This window comes from Pleurodeles waltl, chromosome 6 (assembly GCF_031143425.1).
Source record: "Pleurodeles waltl isolate 20211129_DDA chromosome 6, aPleWal1.hap1.20221129, whole genome shotgun sequence".
Taxonomy (NCBI): Eukaryota; Metazoa; Chordata; class Amphibia; order Caudata; family Salamandridae; genus Pleurodeles; species Pleurodeles waltl.
Window position 1 is genome coordinate 890227086 of NC_090445.1, and position 18892 is coordinate 890245977.

Sequence of the window (18892 nt, forward strand, 5' to 3'; positions counted from 1 at the left end):
TTTAATGAATCCCTTGTATCCTTATGCTTGAGACCTGTCCAAGCCCAGCAAAAAGGCTCCTGTGATCAGAACCCCATTGTCCCGCCCCAGAGGACCCCGAGTGCATTACACAACACCCTGCCCAAGAGAGATCGGTCATACAAGGTCCACCTCCCGCATTAATCCTGACACATTTCCTACCTCTCCACCTTATAAGGAAATCAAGAGGCTGGACACCTTAGGCAAGAAAAGGTTTTCTTCCCCGAGACTGGCATTGCATCCATGAACACCGAGCACCTTTTGGGCCGTTACTCCCATAGCCTATGGGATTCGGATGCGCAGATGCTGCCAGTGCTCCCGGAGGAGGCCCACCCATACTTTTCTAAGCTGTTGCTGACGGGAGAGATGCAGCAAAGTACACAGTCAGATTTGGACTGAATACCACCAAATTGATAGGCAGAGCAATTTCATCAATGGTGACCTTACAGCTGCCTTTTCAGAAGATGTCCTAGCCTCACTTAGGGACATGCCCTTGGATGGTTCCTGTCTCCTCAGAGACAAGGTGGACTCAGCACTGGAGCCCTCCAAGGAAAGCAGGGGTACGGCCAGGTCCTTCGGCCTTTCCATTGCCCCTCGCAAACCCCAGTCTACCTTTCCTGGCCGCAGAAAGGGCTTCAAGCTGCGTCTTTACCCTCCCAGCCACCACTGCGTGTAAGCTACCCAGCCTGTGCATGGCAGAGGGTGCGGTACCCACAGACCCTGTGGTTCAGGCAGCCAGAGGTCGGCCCAGTCCACACTTCTTCCTGGCAGCCACAGCCTCCAATCCCCTTTCGTTTGCCTTCTTACCGTTATGGGCACCCAATGGGAGGCATGGTACACTATCACCTGTGCCACTGTAGGTCTATAACATCAGACCAATGGGTTTTTCAAATCGTCCAAAGGGGCTACTCCCTCCCCTTTGTGTCAATCCCTCCACCCCTGCCACCCACTAACAAAGTTTGATGGAGGACCATCTTACTTAACTCCGCCTGGAAGTGATGGCTTTCTTGGCCAAGGGAGCCATAGAGAGGGTACTAACACCAGAAGTGGGACATGGTTGCTATTCCCTCTACTTTCTGGTGCCCAAGAGGGACTGACGTCTTTGTCCTATACAGACCTGCACCCTCTCTATTTCTCCCTCAAGAAGGAGAAATTTAGAATGCTAATGCTTGCTCAAGTCCTGTCTGCCCTGGACCCGGGAGACTGGATAGTGGCATTGGACTTGCAGGACAAATACTTTAACATTCCTGTCCTGCCTGCCCACAAGCGTTAGTTACCTGCAGTTTATGGTAGGCCATGTTTACTGTACTCCCTTTTGGCCTTACCAGCTCGCCTTCAGTGTTCACAAAGGTGATGGCGGTGGTTGCATCTAATCTGTGCAGATCAGGAGTGCCAGTCTTCCCTATTTCATTGACTGACTATTGAAGGGGTTCTCATCCCGGGCTGTCGTCTCCCACCTCCAGACTACGACGGCTCTCCTGTGCTCTCTGTGGTTCACTATTACATGCCAAAGTCACACCTGACACCCTCTCAGATGCTTGCTTTCATCAGAGTTGTTCTAGACAAGTTGCAGTATTCAGGCCTATCCTCCCAAGCAGCAAATTCAGGATATTCAGGCAATGGTACTGATGTTTCAGCCTCTGTCCTGAATTCTGGTGACACTGACTCTGAGGCTGCTGGGCTTCATGGCCGTCTGCATCCTGCTTGCGACACATGCCCGCTTGCATATGTATGCTCTGCAATGGGACCTGAAGTTTCAGTGGGCACAGCATAATGGCAATGGTCCAGATTTTGGAGGGAACTGCACAAGATCTGTAGAGGTGGATAACAAACCATGATTGGGTCTGAAGCAGACCCTGCATCCGCAACCAGATCTGACAGTGGTGACAGATGGGAAACTACTGGAATGTGGCAGCCATCTGGGAGAGGTGGCGATCAGAGGCCTCTGATCTCTGTAGGATCCTGACTCCACATCAGCCTACTGGAGCTCCGGAAAATCCAGCTGGCATTGAAAACTTTTCTACCCTCCATCAAGGGAAGGCTAGTGCAGGTGTTTATGGAACACCACCGCCAAGTGGTACTGCAACAAAATTGGTGGGATCGTGGACTCTGTCAGGAGGCCCTACGTCTCTCGACATGGCTGGAACATCAGGACATATCCCTGGTGGTACAACACCTAATGGACTCTGAATGCCCAAGCATATAAATTTAGCTGAAGATGCCTAGTGGATTCCGAATGGCGTCTCCATCCGGAGGTTGTGGCAAGGCCTTTATCAACAGGGGGGTGAAATTTGGTTAGATAAGTTCACCATCACTGAGAATGTGCGCTTCAGTGCACTGGAGTTTCCAAGGAAGCTCTTGTTCCGAGACGCTTTTTGTCTTGAGTGGATCTCAGGCCTTGTGTAAACATTTCCTCCTATACTACTCTTGCCCAGGGTTCTCAAGAAGATCAGGAACGACCAGGCCCTAGTCATTCTTGTGGCCCTGCACTTGGCTCAGAGAGTTTGGAATCCCAAGATGTTGAGCATTGCCCTCAGTCCTACAATCAGGCTGCCCTTTCAGGAGGATTTTCTGTTGCTGCCGTAGGGGAGGGTTCTCCACCCAAACCTGTCACTGTGTGGAGATTGAGCAGCGACAGTTGACAGCTTTTGACCTTCCACCCGAAGTCTGCAATGTTTTCTTGGCAGCTAGGTGTCTCTCTTTGAAGACTGTGTATGCCTGTCGTTTGGACAAATCTGTGGCATGGTGTGCAGAGAAGCAGGTTGACCCTCTTTCTGCTCCCCTCTCTCAAGTCCTTCTTTTTATTATTTCTTTTGTCCAGCAGGGCTCTGTTTTGGGCCCGCAAAGGGCTATCTTTCTGTCAATCCAGCTTTTCTGCGGTTGTCCGATCAGTCATCCCTCTTCAAGTCCACTATTGTCACTTGGTTCTTGAAGGGTTTGCCTTCGTCCTTCATCATGCCTCAGTGGGACCTTAACCTAGTCCTCACTTTTCTGATGTGCGCCTCCTTTGAGCCATTGTACAACTTCCCTCTCAGGCTCCTTACCCTCAAAACAGTCTTCCAGTGGCAATAACATTTGCCCAGAGGGTCAGTAAACTTCAGGGTTTGTCATCCATTCCTCCATACCTGAACTTCTATCCAGAGAACCTGGTTCTTTGCACTAGAGCTTCCTTACTGCCAAAAGTGGTCTCTCCCTTTCATGTAGGCCAATCCATCACCCTGCCTACTTTTCACACTCCACTGCATCCCTCCAAGGAAGAGGAGCGACTTCACCGCCTGGACCCAAAAAAGGCATTGTTGTTCTACCTTGATCGCATAAGAGTACCAGGTGGAGGACCAACTCTTCGTGGGATATGTTGGCAATGAAAAAGGGAAAGGCTGTGCAGAAATGGACCATCTCCAGATGGATCGTGCTCTCCATTAAGATGTGCTACACGTTGGCCAAGAATCAGCCGCCCAGAACTCCCCGCCTACCCAGGGGGTGCCCAGTCTAAACCACAACTGACGACTTTAAGTACTTAGGCATATACATACCAAAAGATCCCACCATTACTTACTCTCACAACTTGTGCCCCCTTCTGGGGTGACTTAAACTAGATACACAGCACTTTAAAACATTACCACTGTCACTACCAGGAAGAGCTGCTTTCTTTAAAATGATGGCGCTGCCATACTTTTTGTATGTCCTCTACAATATCCCATACACGGTCCCCCCACACTACTATAGAGAGGTAGACAGTGAACATTAGGCCCTTATATGGGAAGGGGGTCATATTGCCAGACTGTGGGGATCAGCAGAAGTGCCAAGACTGCAAGATATGATGAGAGACATAGATTGGTGCATGATTGCAGAGAAGGCTACCTACATGAGTTGGGGATGCCCATCAAAATGGGGGAAGGTGTGGGGGAAATGGAATGAATACAGAAGGGGGCTGTGTACCCTGCCACCTCCCGCCCCCAAGCAGCCACACAAAGCATCTACTTTGGATAGACAAAGTGCAACAGGGGAAACCTGGGGGCTGTGCAGAGGTCCCTAGGAATGGAGGAATGGAGGTGGGGATAGCTATTGGGATCATGTCTTGGTTATAACGCTCTGTACTGAGAAAACCACAAGGCGCAATGTATACTTGTCAACCTTTCAAAAAAGAAATTTAAAAAAAGAATCCACCCCAAGGGTTTGTGTGCTCACTCCACGAGAGCCAGGGTTTCAACCACTGTGTTAGCACGCAGGTGGTGGGTCCTAGTTGCCTGGTAGCAACATGGGCCCCTCCGCATATTCCTTACCGACCCACCCATCCTCCCTGCTCTGCGAATGGATTTCTAAGGACAGGAGTTTCCTCTTTAAGGGCACTAGTATTCTTCACCAGCGGTCAATGTCTTTCAAGGCTCCACGCTCCTGGTGTCGAAAGTCGTGAAAAGAAACTGATGTCAGCATGCTGGAGTGGCACCTATATACCCACTGTACACATCAGTTCCAGCACGGACGACGCTATGCAAAGCCAAACAATCCCACCTATCGGTGCACAGTGATACTGCTCATGAAAAATTTCTGGATCCAGTCTGCCCCTGGGGATAATTCTAAAGTAAGGCATCTGTTGCTAAATAGAGTCTCTACCTGATAAGGCGTTACCCAAGTAAGTAACTTTTTCATGTGTGTATCTTTCCCCCACCTCACATCCGCTGGAGGACCAAGAGTACACTCACGGGGGTCGGTCATCAGACTTTGGGTCTAGCTTTGCCAGGTAAGCCTCCCAGTGTCCCAACGGGTCTTCCCTTCTCCCCCTGAAATGAAAAGCCCTGTGCACAGCTAACTCCTTGGTGAGCCACTTCGCTACCTCGACCCACAAATGACCCATAGATGTAGCTGCATCAGATTTCCACCCCTTGGCTATTGATTTCTTTGCTAATTTCAGAGCGTGCCATGCTCTGAAAGCTTAGGAAGCCCGCTACTGTTCTGGTAGTGGGTCTTACATCTAAGAACACTAGAGAGGATCCAGTGGGAGGAGATATACCTTTGCATTCAATATGCTCTGCATTACCTGTATCTAGAACTGGGATATCACCAAATCATATGTAAAACATTTGAACTGGCTGCCCTGAACTTAGGGCAATCCCTCCTTGCCTCTAGGTATATCTTTCCAATTCTCTCTCCAATTCAAGTATGTGTTGTGAGATAACTGAACTGCACAAGTCAGAATCAAGCATTTTGCAACACCTGCTGAACATATTGGAGACAGTGACCCCATAACCTACCCACTATATCAGTAGCTAGCGCAGCCTCCACCACTCTTGAAGCGATCCGGAGCTCCCTGGCGTCAGGTGGCCTCAGCTTTACATGAAGGTGGGGAATGGTCTATCCCTACTGCCAGTCAGTAGCACTTGCAACAGAGTCACAGTGAGTGGCACGCTACAATCTGTCCCCACGTCATCCTCATCACTCCCCTCACAGCAAAATAAATCAGTAACTGCGCTGGTCCAGCCCATATTCATCCACCAAGTCCTCAAAGGCTCGCAGACCCCACCATCTGACTGCACATCAGCCCACGTTTTAATCCCCACTTCTGTCCAGTCTCTTGTCCGATACCACACCCGGAGGGTAGCACATTGTAGTATCACGTAATGGGAAGACTTGGGGCATAGGGTGTTTCCTTTATGCCCCCAGCAATATACTGCCTCCAAGTTTGCATGGCTAAGTATAGTAACACACTGATGCCTCCCAAATTGTTCAGTACCCCCATGTACTCCAGCAGTGGTTGCCGGATTCAGCCAATGCATCAGCCACTGCCGCTGTGCTGCAGTGTAATACAGTTTATAATTCAAACACCACCAGTCCATCGACCTCTAATGGGACATAAAGCTTTAACCCCTTTGCCGCCATGGACGCAATGGTTATGTCCATGGCTGCGCCTGTCCATATACCAGCTCTCTGGGGGAGCGCTAGGTCAGGGCTGGAAGGGGAATTGCTTCCCCTTCCACCCCGACCCTCCCAGTGACGTCTGATGATGTTAGCACGCGAAAGCGTGCTGACCTCATCAGGTCTCCTCCCATCGCGTTGGAAGCATGCTTCCAGCACAATTGTAGAAGAGAAATGCTCAGCATTTCTCTTCCACTCTGGAGGAGGAGGCCAGCAGAGACATGAAAGGAAAGGTCTTTCCTTTCCTTTCATGTCTCAGCAAGCATTTCTGCTGCCCGATCGCAATGCGACCGGGCAGCAGAATGCCCACTAGACACCAGGGAATTTTTTTTTTGGTAATGGACATAAGGGGAGCGGCCCCAAGGGGCTGCTCCTCACTGGGGCTAATAATTTTCAGGCCATTTCTGCCCCTCCCGGGGGTAGATTGGTCTAATATAATTAAGCCGATCTGTCCCCGGGGAGGGGCAGAAAACCCCCTAGACACCAGAGATTTTTTTATTTTATTTTTTATGTTTAGGGAGCGACCCCTTCAGCAAGGGTCGCTCCCTTTGGGACCAAATAGTTTTAATGCCATTTCTGCCCCCCCTGGGGGCAGAAACCACTAGACACCAAGGATTGGTGTTTGTGTATGTGTGTGTTTTGTTTGGGCGGCTGCCCATTGGCCAAGGGTCGCTCCCCATGGGGGCACATTACTGTTGACCATATCTGCCTCCCTTGGGGGCAGATCGGCCTATTTTTGGAAGGCCCATCTGCTCCCAAGGGGGGCAGAAAGCCCACCAGAGACCAGGGAAGATTTTTTTTCAAAATAAGAGGGTGGTGGTATGGCCATACCCCCACCCCAAATAAATGGGGCCAAAGTTGTTGGCAATTACCCCCGATCCACACCTCAGGGGGCAGAAAGTCCACTAGATGGCATGGAATAAAAAAAATTAAAAAAATTGTGGGGTGGTGGCTACCAACCAGTTTGGGCCTGGTTATGCCCCCACCCCAGCTGAAGGGGGTAACAGTCTTTCAGCTCTCCCCCGCACAATAAAATATTTTATCCCATGGCAACCAAGAAGACATTTGATTACTTTGGGTTTTGGTTTTACATTTGGGCCATGAGAGCTTGGTAACTCTCAAAAGCGTCCCACTTGGAATGGTGAGGGCTGCACTTTTTTGATTTTGGGACACTGCCATGTAGAAAAATCCACAAGACCCAGACACATCTGAAAACTAAACATCTGGTTGATTCCAGGGTGGTGTGCTTCACATGCACCCGCACCATTTTCTTACCCACAATGCCCTGCAAACCTCCAACTTTGCTGAAAATCACACATTTTTCCCACATTATTGTGATAGAATCTGCAGTAATCCACAAAATTCCTACCACCCAACATTGTCCCATCTATGCTGATAGAAATTCTGCTGCACTTGTCAGCCTAAAAATGTTTGTTTTCAAACTGCCCTTTTGGATCCCCTTTGGTTCGCTCTCAATTTCAACATGTTTTTGGCTCTTTCTTCCCTGGCACTTGGCCCACCTACACAAGTGAGGTATAATTTTTACTGGGACACTGAGGGGAACGTTGGGTGTTAGGAAATTTGTCCCGGTGCGGTGATCCCACACAGAAATGTGGCAAAAAAAAAGATTTTTTAGCTAAATTTGAGGTTTGCGGAGGATTCTGGTTAAGAAACCATTGGGGGATCCACGCAAGTCACACCTCCCTGGACTCCCTCGGGTCAAAAAACAGGTAGTTTTGTATTTGATAATTTTGATGTGTCCAGATAGTGTTTTGGGGCATTTCCTGTCACGGGCACTAGGCCTACCCACACAAGTGAGGTATCATTTTTATCGGGAAACTTGGGGGCACGCTGGGTGGAAGGAAATTTGTGGCTCCTCTCAGATTCCTGAACCTTTTGTCACCGAAATGTGAGGAAAAAGTGTTTTTTAGCCAAATTTAGAGTTTTGCAAAGGATTCTGGGTAACAGAACCTAGTGAGAGCCCCACAAGTCACCCCATCTTGGATTCCCCTAGGTCTCTAGTTTTCAAAAAAGCACAGGTTTGGTAGGTTTCCCTACTTGCGGGCTGAGCTAGAGGCCAAAATCCACAGGTAGGCACTTTGCAAAAAAACACCTCTGTTTTCTTTGAGAAAATGTGATGTGTCCACTTTGTGTTTTGGGGCATTTCCTGTCGCGGGCACTAGGCCTACCCACACAAGTGAGGTACCATTTTTATCGGGAGACTTGGGGGAACACTGGGTAGAAGGAAATTTGTGGCTCTTCTCAGATTCCAGCACTTTCTGTCACCGAAATGTGAGGAAAAAGTGTTTTTTTAAACCAAATTTTGAGGTTTGCAAATGATTCTGGTTAACAGAACATGTGAGAGCCCCACACGTCACCGCATCTTGGATTCCCCTAGGTCTCTAGTTTTAAAAAATGCACAGGTTTGAAAGGTTTCCTTAGGTGCCGGCTGAGCTAGAGGCCAAAATCCACAGGTAGGCACTTTGCAAAAAACACCTCTGTTTTCTTTGGGAAAATGTGATGTCTCCACGTTGTGTTTTGGGGCATCTCCTGTCGCAGGCGCTAAGCCTACCCCCACAAGTGAGGTACCATTTTTATCGGGAGGCTTGGGGGAACATAGAATAGCAAAACAAGTGTTATTGCCCCTTGTCTTTCTCTCCATTTTTTCCTTCTAAATATAAGACAGTGTTTGAAAAATAAGTCTATTTGAGAAATGCCCTGTAATTCACATGCTGGTATGGGCACCCCAGAATTCAGAGAGGTGCAAATAACCACTGCTCCTCAACACCTTATCTTGTGCCCATTTTGGAAATACAAAGGTTTTCTTGCTACCTATCTTTCACTCTTTATATTTCAGCAAATGAATTGCTGTATACCCGGTATAGAATGAAAACCCACTGCAAGGGGCAGCTCATATACAAGCCCTATATATCCCCACAACCAGAAGAGTCCAGCAGACATAATGGTATATTGCTTTCAAAAATCTGACATTGCAGGAAAGTTACAGAGTAAAACGTAGAGAAAAATGGCTGTTTTTTTCACCTCAATTTCAATATTGTTTTATTTCAGTTGTTATTTTCTGTAGGAAACCCTTGTAGGATCTACACAAATTACCCATTGCTAAATTCAGAATTTTGTCTACTTTTCAGAAATGTTTAGGTTTCTGGGATCCAGCATTGGTGTCACACCCATTTCTGTCACTGACTGGAAGGAGGCTAAAAGCACACAAAAAATCGTAAAAATGGGGTATGTCCCATTAAAATGCCAAAATTGTGTTGAAAAATTGGGTTTTCTGATTCAAGTCTGCCTGTTCCTGAAAGCTGGGAAGCTGGTGATTTTAGCACTGAAAACCCTTTGTTGATGCAGTTTTCAGGGAAAAAAAACACAAGCCTTCTGCAGCCCTTTTTTCCCATTTAAAAAAAACAAAACAAAAATGTCACTTTATCTTGGCTAATTTCTTGGTCTCCTTCAGGGGAACCCACAAAGTCTGGGTACCTCTAGAATTCCTAGGATGTTGGAAAAAAGAGGATGCAAATTTGGTGGGGTTAGCTTATGTGGACAAAAGGTTATGCAGGCCTAAGCGCGAACTGCCCCAAATAGCCAAAAAAAGGCTTGGCACCTGAGGGGGAAAAGGCCTGGCAGCAAAGGGGTTAAGTGCAACCCAGCATCTTCGATCTCCCCATAATAGTCCCAACAGCAACCCTTATACCTTCCTGAAGAAGAGCTTACGCAGAACCACCAGGATGGCTGGCAAACACTAAAGGAGCTTGAGGAGTATTAACATTTTTTAGATGGGAACCCTGCCCATTGTGACAGATGCGGTCTATAAGAAAGTGTCATCATTTTGGCATAATTACCCCCACTTTGTACTTGCTATCAGTGTGTTTGGACTTTAGTTCACTGGGATCCTGCTAACCAGGACCCCAGTGACTGTGCTCTCTCCCCTAACTTTAGCTTCTGGTAAATTCTTACACCCACAATTGTCATACTGGTGCCCCCATGTAAGTTCCTTGTATATGGTACCTAGGTACCCAGGGCATTGGTGAACCAGGGCTCCCCCAAGGGCTGCAGCATGTATTATGCCACCAGTGGAGTCCATGCAAACTGTGACTGCAGGCCTGCCATTGCAGCCTGCGTGAAATGGTACATGCACCCTTTCACTACCACACCTTACCTCTGCACTTAGACATTATAAGTCACTCATCTGGTAGGCCCTTAAGCCCAAGGGCAGGGTGCATGTCTTTATGTTTGAGGGTACCACTACAGACACAGGACAATTCCTGGACTCTGTAAGTGTGGGGAAGCCACCTTAAGGTATGTAGTGGACACCGGTCAACAGAAGTGGTCCGACTACATAGTAACTTCTCCGAACCTAGACATGTTTGGTATCAAACATGTTGGAATCATGCAACAACACCAATTCTGGTGTAAGTTGCATGATACCATGTCTCTGGGGGTTCCCTAGGGGATACCCAAGTTCTGCCTGTTCAGCCTTATGGGGTCCAGCTGCCAGCCCACCCTGCTGCTGACCCCAGATACTGTTCTGCCCTCCTCCTGGTGAGTCAGGCCCAGGCCAGAGGAGCAGAACAAAGGATTTCCTGCAAGGGAAAGGTGTATTAGGTGTCGAAGGGGTAGCCTCTGAGCACCACCAGACTGCTTTGAAGGGCACATTTTGTGCCCTCTTTGCATAACCTGGTTGGCACCAGTTCATGACCCCCCAGTTCACACTCTGGCACGAAACTACACAAAGGACAGGGGAGTGACCCACCCCCGTCTAGCTCCTCCCCTAGGGTGATGCCCAGATCTTTGCCAGGTTGCCATTTGATACTGCCTTCTTGAAAATAAGATTTGCTGAGGCCCTTGGGAGCATCTGACTGGGTAGGCCAGGTAGATGGCATCCCTGACCCCCTTTGATAGGTAGTCACTACAGAGAGTGACCAACCCCCTTTTAGGGTTCCTTAGGGTCACCCTCACTTGGCGGGTCCTCAGATTCGTCAAGCAAGACATTAAAAGAAACTCTCTGCAAGACACCTTCTTCTCCTGGCCTCTGGAACTGCTGCTGGTCTTCGTTGGAACCAACAAGTCTGCTTCTGGTGGGAAGGCTCCCATAGCAACAATGTTTCTCTGGATCCTGCAATAATTCTGCAACTTCCAAGGCTGTGGATTCTTCAGGGTCACAAGGGCTCTGTTTGCACCAGGAAGCACAAAGGAATCTCCCTTGGAGTGAAGTCACTCCCCTGCAACTACAGGCACCACAAGGCAACTTTGACTGGCTGATGGGATCTGCTGTCCACGGACATCTGAAGATCCTGCAACACAGATGGTGACTTTGTGGCCTCCTCTGGGTCCTGCTTGTCTTCTATCCAACTTGGGAGACTGTGAGCCCCTGCTCCTGCTTCTAGACTGGCACCCCTGTGCAGTGCAACTGTTGCCAAAGCTTGTCGCTTTTTTCTCCAGGAGATCTTCAGGCTCCAAGAAGCCCGACCTCCAGCATTCTGCCAATTGCAGATCTGCTCCTGTCCTGCAACTCCTGCAAGGTGGGACTTCAGTTTTGCTGGGCTGGTGAGGCCTCCTTGTGACTCTGTGTGTCCAGAGCTTGTGGGTCACTCATGCGGGCTCCATTGACTTCTGTTGGCCTTTCTGTGTGCTGAGGACCAGCCCTGACTCCCCCTCCTGGACCATGCTGGTCCCCATAACTTTGCACACTCTTCTGCAACTCCTATGTGCATTTGCCTGTGCTTGTTGGTGACCTGGCTGGTCAGTGATCCTCCTGCAATCTGGCGACCGTCCAGGGACAGCTCGTAGACGAATCCTAGGATCTTCTACAGCTCCTGGACCCTGCAGCTGGGCTTCTTCCACCCACTTGGAGGAACTTTATTTTCAGGAGGGTAGGCATTGCCACCTGCACCACCTGGGCACCTGTAAGGGTGCTGGACTCTGTTCCCTTCCTTTTCAGGTCCACCACATCCGTAATCTGTCCCTGAGTTCCACCGGCCTGGTCCACAGGTTGTGACAGCAGCTGGACAATTCGAGGCATCCACAGTCTTCAGAGAGAGTTCCCCCTTACCACCTCTGCATCCAGGTCACTGGTGTGGGTACTTCTGTCTTCTGGGCATCCTTGTGTGGAGACACTCTCCATTCATCCTCTTGCCTGTTGGCTTTCTCGGAGTCCACAGCGAAGGGTCTTGAATTCCACAAACTCCAACCACTACTCTCTGTGTTAGCCAATGGAACACCTGGGTGAGTAACTACCTTACTTCTGGTTACTGGGGTCACTTACTGTACTTACCTCTGGTGTTGCTAGCTGCCCCCAGCCCCTAGCTAACTACCACACCTACCTTGGCTGGAGTCACTGTTTCACATTCCACTTTTTTAGTATATGGTTTGGCCCTTCCCTATTGCCCTGTGTGTTTTTATGCAATTTCTGATGGTTATTCTGTGTATATATTTTGTGTAATATCTCCAAAGGGAGATATACCAATGTCAGTTTAATAGTAATGCTGTAATAAAGTATCCTTTATTTTTGCAACACTTGTGTGGTTCTTTCTTGTGAGTGAATTACTGTCTGACTACTGTGGTATTGCAAGTGCTTTACTTTCCTCCGGGTTAAGCTTTAGCTGCTTGCCTCAGCTACCTCTAGAGAGCTTATGCTATCTGGACACATAATCACTCTTACTGAGGGTTGCCTGGACTCAGTAAAGGGTGCCACACCATAGGTGTACACCATAAACTGAGTCAGCTTACTACCCAGTCATGTCCAGAAAGAAAGTGAATCAAAGTTATTGCCTTCCCAAGGTTACCATCCACTAAGTCGGCCTACTCGTGGTAAACCTGAACCCCTAGATATTTGATAGTGTTGAACTCCCATTGTAATCCTGCACTGGGCAGGTCTGCTTGTTGGATGTCTGTTAGCAGTGTCAGAGGAAATAAACACAATTTTGTCCCAATTAATGCAGAGCCATGATATTCACCCAAGGTCCTCCAGCTCTGCCATCACCTCGGGGAGCACTCCCGGGTCAGCACACGTATATATTAAAACATCATCAGCATAGAGTAATATGACTTATTGAAGCCCCTGTACCATTAAGCCTCATTGTGGTGCGCGTTCTTGCAGCAAGCACGCCAGTGGGTCCATCACGAGAGCAAAGAAAATGGGGGACTGGGGCACCCCTTTCGCATTCCCCTACCAATCAGAATATATTCCGAGATCACCCCCAGTAGGCACCTGTGCCATTAGTGCTGTATATAAAAGTGAGGTGACACCATCTTTAGGAAGTTCGGTCCGATTTCCAATCGCCTCAGTAGTGCCATGAGATAAGGCCATCTCAGTGTTTCAAACGCCCTTTCGATATCTAGGGAAGTGACCGACTCAGTCCATGATGTGGAACAGCCTACCCAAGTTAATGAACGTGTTGCGACCCAGTATAAATCCATTCTAGTCAGAGTATACTAATGTGTCTACCACTGCGACCAGTCATTTGGCGAGCACTTTACCAAGTACCTTATAGCCTAAATTAAGTAGAGACAAAGGGTGATAGGGTGTCACATTTAGGGGGTATCAACCTAGTTTTAGAAGCACTACAATGAATGCCTTTTTCATGGAACCTCAATTTAGCACCACCTCATACACCTGTAACAGTCTGGGGGGCCTCTGAGTCTGGAAGGCAGCATTAAACTCAATTGGAAACCTGTCCTGTTGAAGCAGATATGCTAATTAAGAAACATTTGAATTATGTTTATGTGCTTAATAATGAGAAATGCGTAGAGAAATTAATCGTAAAAAAAATAATGTGCTCGTTTAAAAATGTGCCCTCGGGTATGGCAGCCATGTATACGAGATTGTATTAATATAACTGAAACTGTATGAAATAATGAAAATATATGAGAAAAATGTAATATGTCATAATGAGATGTATAACCTATGTTTTACATTAACTCGCAGTGCAAACTTAGCTGAAATAAAGGCCTAGTCTTCTTTGGCCTTGCATACGAAGAGCTGAAATACTAAGGCCCATATTTATACTTTTTGACGCTAAACTGCGCTAACGCAGTTTAGCGTCAAAAAATTTTGCGCCGTCTAACGCCATTCTGAAGCGCCATGCGGGCGCCGTATTTATGGAATGACGTTAGCCGGCGCAAGCAGACCGGCGCTGCCTGGTGTGCGTGGAAAAAAACCACGTAGACCAGGCAGCGCCGGCGTTGGGCAAAAATGACGTTAGGGCGTCTTAAAATGGGGCAAGTCAGGTTGAGGCAAAAAAATCGTCTTAACCCGACTTGCGCCATTTTTTAACGACGCCCATCCCCCATCAACATGACTCCTATCATTGTAAAGATAGGAGTCATGCCCCCTTGCCCAATGGCCATGCCCAGGAGACTTCTGTCCCCTGGGCATGGTCATTGGGCATAGTGGCATGTAGGGGGGCACAAATCAGGCCCCCCTATGCCAAAAAAATTTATAAAAAAAAAAAAAAAAATACTTACCTGAACTTACCTGAATGTCCCTGGGGTGGGTCCCTCCAGCCTTGGGTGTCCTCCTGGGGTGGGCAAGGGTGGCAGGGGGGGTCCCTGGGGGCAGGGGAGGGCACTCTGGGCTCATTTTGAGCCCACTTGTCCCTTAACGTCATGCCTGACCCAGGCGTTAAAAAGCGGCGCAAATGCGCCGTTTTTAGCCACGCCCACTCCCGGGCGTCTCTTTTGCCCGGGAGTATAAATACCACGTAAAGGCCTGGGAGTCATTTTTTAAGACGGGAACGCCTCCCTTGCATATCATTAACGCAAGGAAGGGGTTCACGCTAAAAAATGACGCACATTCCGGGAACTTTGGCGCTAGACGCCTCTAACGCCATAGTATAAATATGGCGTTAGTTGGCGTTAGTTTAGCGTCGAATTTGCGTCGAAAAAAACGACGCAAATTCGGCGCAAACAGAGTATAAATACGGGCCTAAATGCCTTGCAAGAAACTGGATGCATGAACTGTCCCTGAACCACTCCATGTTAAAGTTGCTTAGCTAGAATTTTCTGAAATGTACCGGCGAACAGGAGATGATGAAGACAATTTGATACAATTATGTGTAGAGTAGGCTAAATGTACTTTCCCAGGACTTGAACAATGAAGGCACTGACTGAAGAGGAACATGCAACAATTTTGATACCTGAAGAGCCGGATGATGAGGACATCGTATGGCGAACCAATCCACATCCTGTGAACTGGCTGATATTGAAATTAGTAGATTTGGTAAACAAATACTATAGGTTAAAGTTATTTCTGCTGACTGACTGACCAATTAGGAATTAGGGGGATTGACTGGGAGACCTTAATAAAAAGTCATGACAAGGGGCTGAAATTTCAGATGCGAGGGGAGAATTGATAACGTCAGGAGACGCTGTCCGAGGTGCTGTCATTGGGCTCATACTCTGTGAGCCTGATTTGTGGCTGACTAATTGATGACCTGAAGACGAAGACTGACTTGTTGCTGATCCATCCCGGATAGGTAGCTATGAAATGTGACTGACAAATTTGTGCCTTTTCTTCTAGGTACCAACTGCACTGATTATAGAAATTCTCACTTAGATAGATTTTTCCAAATTGATGTTTTCACATGAAGGCCCACATACTTGCTAATCTTGGTTAGGTAGGCTGTTAAAGGTGATGTTGACAGTGACAAATGACTGACAAACTAATTGCTGAACTCTGCTATTATTGCTGGTATTCTTGGCTTATGGAATTGCATTTACGCATGTGTTTTCTTCAAGATATGATGTCATCATTAATGAATTAAAAATTGAGTGGATTGAATAAAGATTTGAACTAACAGATGATTTAGATTTGTAATCAATAGGGAAATAAAAATTGTTAACTCTTTTCCGAGTTGTGATTATTCATGAGTAGTTGAATTTTCATAGAATATTTCTTGGTTATTGACGTTAATTATAGATTCAGTAGTCACTGCATGACTGGGACACTATGTGTGATTCAAAAGGTTCATCGACCTATACGCCTCCCCTTGCAAGTTTACTTACTAAAGACCAGGCGCGCTAACAGTTTTTGGTTGCAGCTTGATGGTTAGTTTCCTTGAAGAACTAGTTATGTGGTGATTATTGGTTATGGTAGTAATTTAAGAAAGGTTTAGTTGTTCGTATTTTTATGAGGTTTGAATTTAGTTTTTCTGAAATGGCAATTGTAGCAGAGATGACGTCCCCTTAAGCCCAGAAATGACTTTCCCAGATCCTGGATCCCGCTCAAAAAATATCCACGTAATTGTTGGTGATGTACGGACCCTGCGTGGTCTAAGACTCCAGAGTATATTGACAAATGTAGGCGACACTTGGTTATATGTTGTAATCTGTCTGGTTTAGTAGGTTGATCAGGCATGGTCAACAAGACGGTGTGTGAGATAAATGAGTAAGAGAAATGTTTGACTGGGATTTGGCGAGTCCTATATGCACCACGACAGACCCATTGATCAGTTGAGAGTAAAAGTTTGTGGGTCGAATTTTGCTTGCGAATGTGGGAGACTGAGAAAGATGATTAGCTACATGAGAGAAAGAGCCATTAGTGAAAATCCGCAAGGTCTCTGAAGCGATTGTGTCCCTTCCTGTAATGAACCAGCAGGTTTGTTTTAGTTATTGGTTTTTGGTTAAAGTGCTCGCAATAATCTGCATTTAGTTGTGTGAGTTGAAGTTTACGGGGACAAGCCGCAAGACTTTGTCAGCCGCTGTGTGTGAGTGTGATGTCAGAGTGTGCCGCACTGGGATAGGTTGGTTAGTGAGAAGAGTAGCAAGCGGATTGGCAGCCGTCTGTAAGAGGCAATTGGTTGAGCAAGTGTGTGAAGGGAATCTTGGGAGTAAACGTAACTTAATTATCAAATTGAAATAAATACAACAGACAAAATGAAGTTTTTCAAGGCATTTAGAAGTGCGATGAAAGGTGATTCTTACATGAAGGCGTCAGTGGGGGAGCCAACCCCACCGGAAAATTCTTCAGCTTATATTGTGATGGAGGAGCGAGGTGTAGCACTGTGTCTTTGGTTAAAGCAGTGGTGTAAGCTAACAAAGAAGCTAGGACCCTTAGCGTTTCCAGAGCATGGAACATTTCATTTGAGAATTTTGGACGAATTGCGAATGGCATTATATGAGATGAAGCCGTTAGCGAGACACGCACAGTTTGAGGCTTTGGCCGGTTGGAAGCTGGTGGCCAGACAGCAACAAGAAATGAAATTCAAGAGAAGAATAAAAAAAAGTAGAAAAATCCTTAGCTGAAGCTAGGTGGGATTGGGAACAGAATAGGTGGAGAACAGAGACGTTACAGGGATTTAAGTTGTTTCCTGCAATTACAGAGGAAGCCGAGACATAGAAAGAAGATAATGCTAAAGAAAGTGAGAGTGCAGGGAAAATGAAAAAGAAAAAGCCTTATGTAGACGATGAGGACTCTGATATTGAGGATCTTATTACACAGTTGTTGAGGGATCGACCTCCACCCTTTGGGACTTATTCAGGGGGTCCAAGTACTAGTGCTGCTACAACTGCTCCAGCACAAACATAGGGAACAGAGTGACCAGTGCAGACATATAGTGGACAGATATCAGGGGTAGTACAGAGTACACCCCTGGTCCAAGCGCAGATGCATCCACCATCAATATAGAGAATTTATCCAGATGTGCCAGTCCTTAAGACGATTTCAAAATTATGGTGCCATCCGAGCAAGTGCTCCCGAGGCCAGTGCTAGTTCAGACAGAGCCGACTCCAATGTTATTGACTGCAGCACAGGGTTTACACCGATAACAGGAACACAGTCAGATATTACACCAGTCATGAATCAGGCGATGGGCGTAACTTGTCTACAAGGTGCGGGTGTCAGGGCAGCTCCAGATGCAATATCGCTACTGATTACTGTTGGTCCAGCAGTACCCTTATTCGCGCGAGTGCAGGAGATCAGAGTGAAATGTTTCAGAGTCTTGTGAGAAGGGGAGTGAGTGATCATGTGCAGATGATGTCATCTGCGGGTCAGCCTTTCAATGGATCTAGACCGTTAATGGATCTTAGTCCAGTTGTAGCACTTCCAGATGCAGCAAATGGCCCGAATGTAAGTCAATGTCTGAAACTTTTGACGCCGCAAACTCCAGGTGCAGTAATGCAAAAGGTACAGGTGGCAAATGCAAGTAACATCTCATTACAGGGATTGTCAGCACAGCAATTGAGTGAATGGTTAGACAGTCTAAATGCACCTCAAAATACATCAAAGGGTGAAGAACAGATAAATCGTGTGAGGTTAAATATAGAAGTAACTGATTTAGTAGAGGGAACAATGGGTGTGAACAGTGGATTGGCCAACAAGTGAACCAGAAAAGGATAGAGTAACGGGTGCACTGTCACCTGAGGTGATGAAACATTACTATAAGGTGATTGAGTTCCTGAAGACAAGAATTTCTCCCAAAAATATTGACTGGCAGAGAATTGACAGAACAGTTCAAGAGTCCAAGGAGTCAATACATACCTACTATGAAAGATTGTTAAAAGCGTTTAAAGAGTACAGTGGTAAGGAAGCAATTAAGCCAAAAGACATGTTTCATTTTGTGTTCAGGTTTGTCGGAAGGGTCTGAAGATGTTCAGAAAGAAAAGGAATCAGTAAAAATGCTTCCAATGAGAGAGATTCCAGGGGGGTAGTTTGTTCATCTCCCATGGCACATGAGTGATATATTGTCACTCACAAATGATTACCCAAAACTGAGAGAGAAACTGGTTGAGTAGTATCAGCAGACAGACAGATTTATGAAACTTTCCAAATGTTTGTGGGAGGACTTAAACACATTGTTGGAGATAGTGGTTCCAGCCGACTTATGGGTCGAGTGTAAGAGAGCAGTGGATTGGCCAACAAGTGAACCAGAAAAGGATAGAGTAACGGGTGCACCGTCACCTGAGGTGATGAAACATTACTGTAAGGTGATTGAGTTCCTGAAGACAA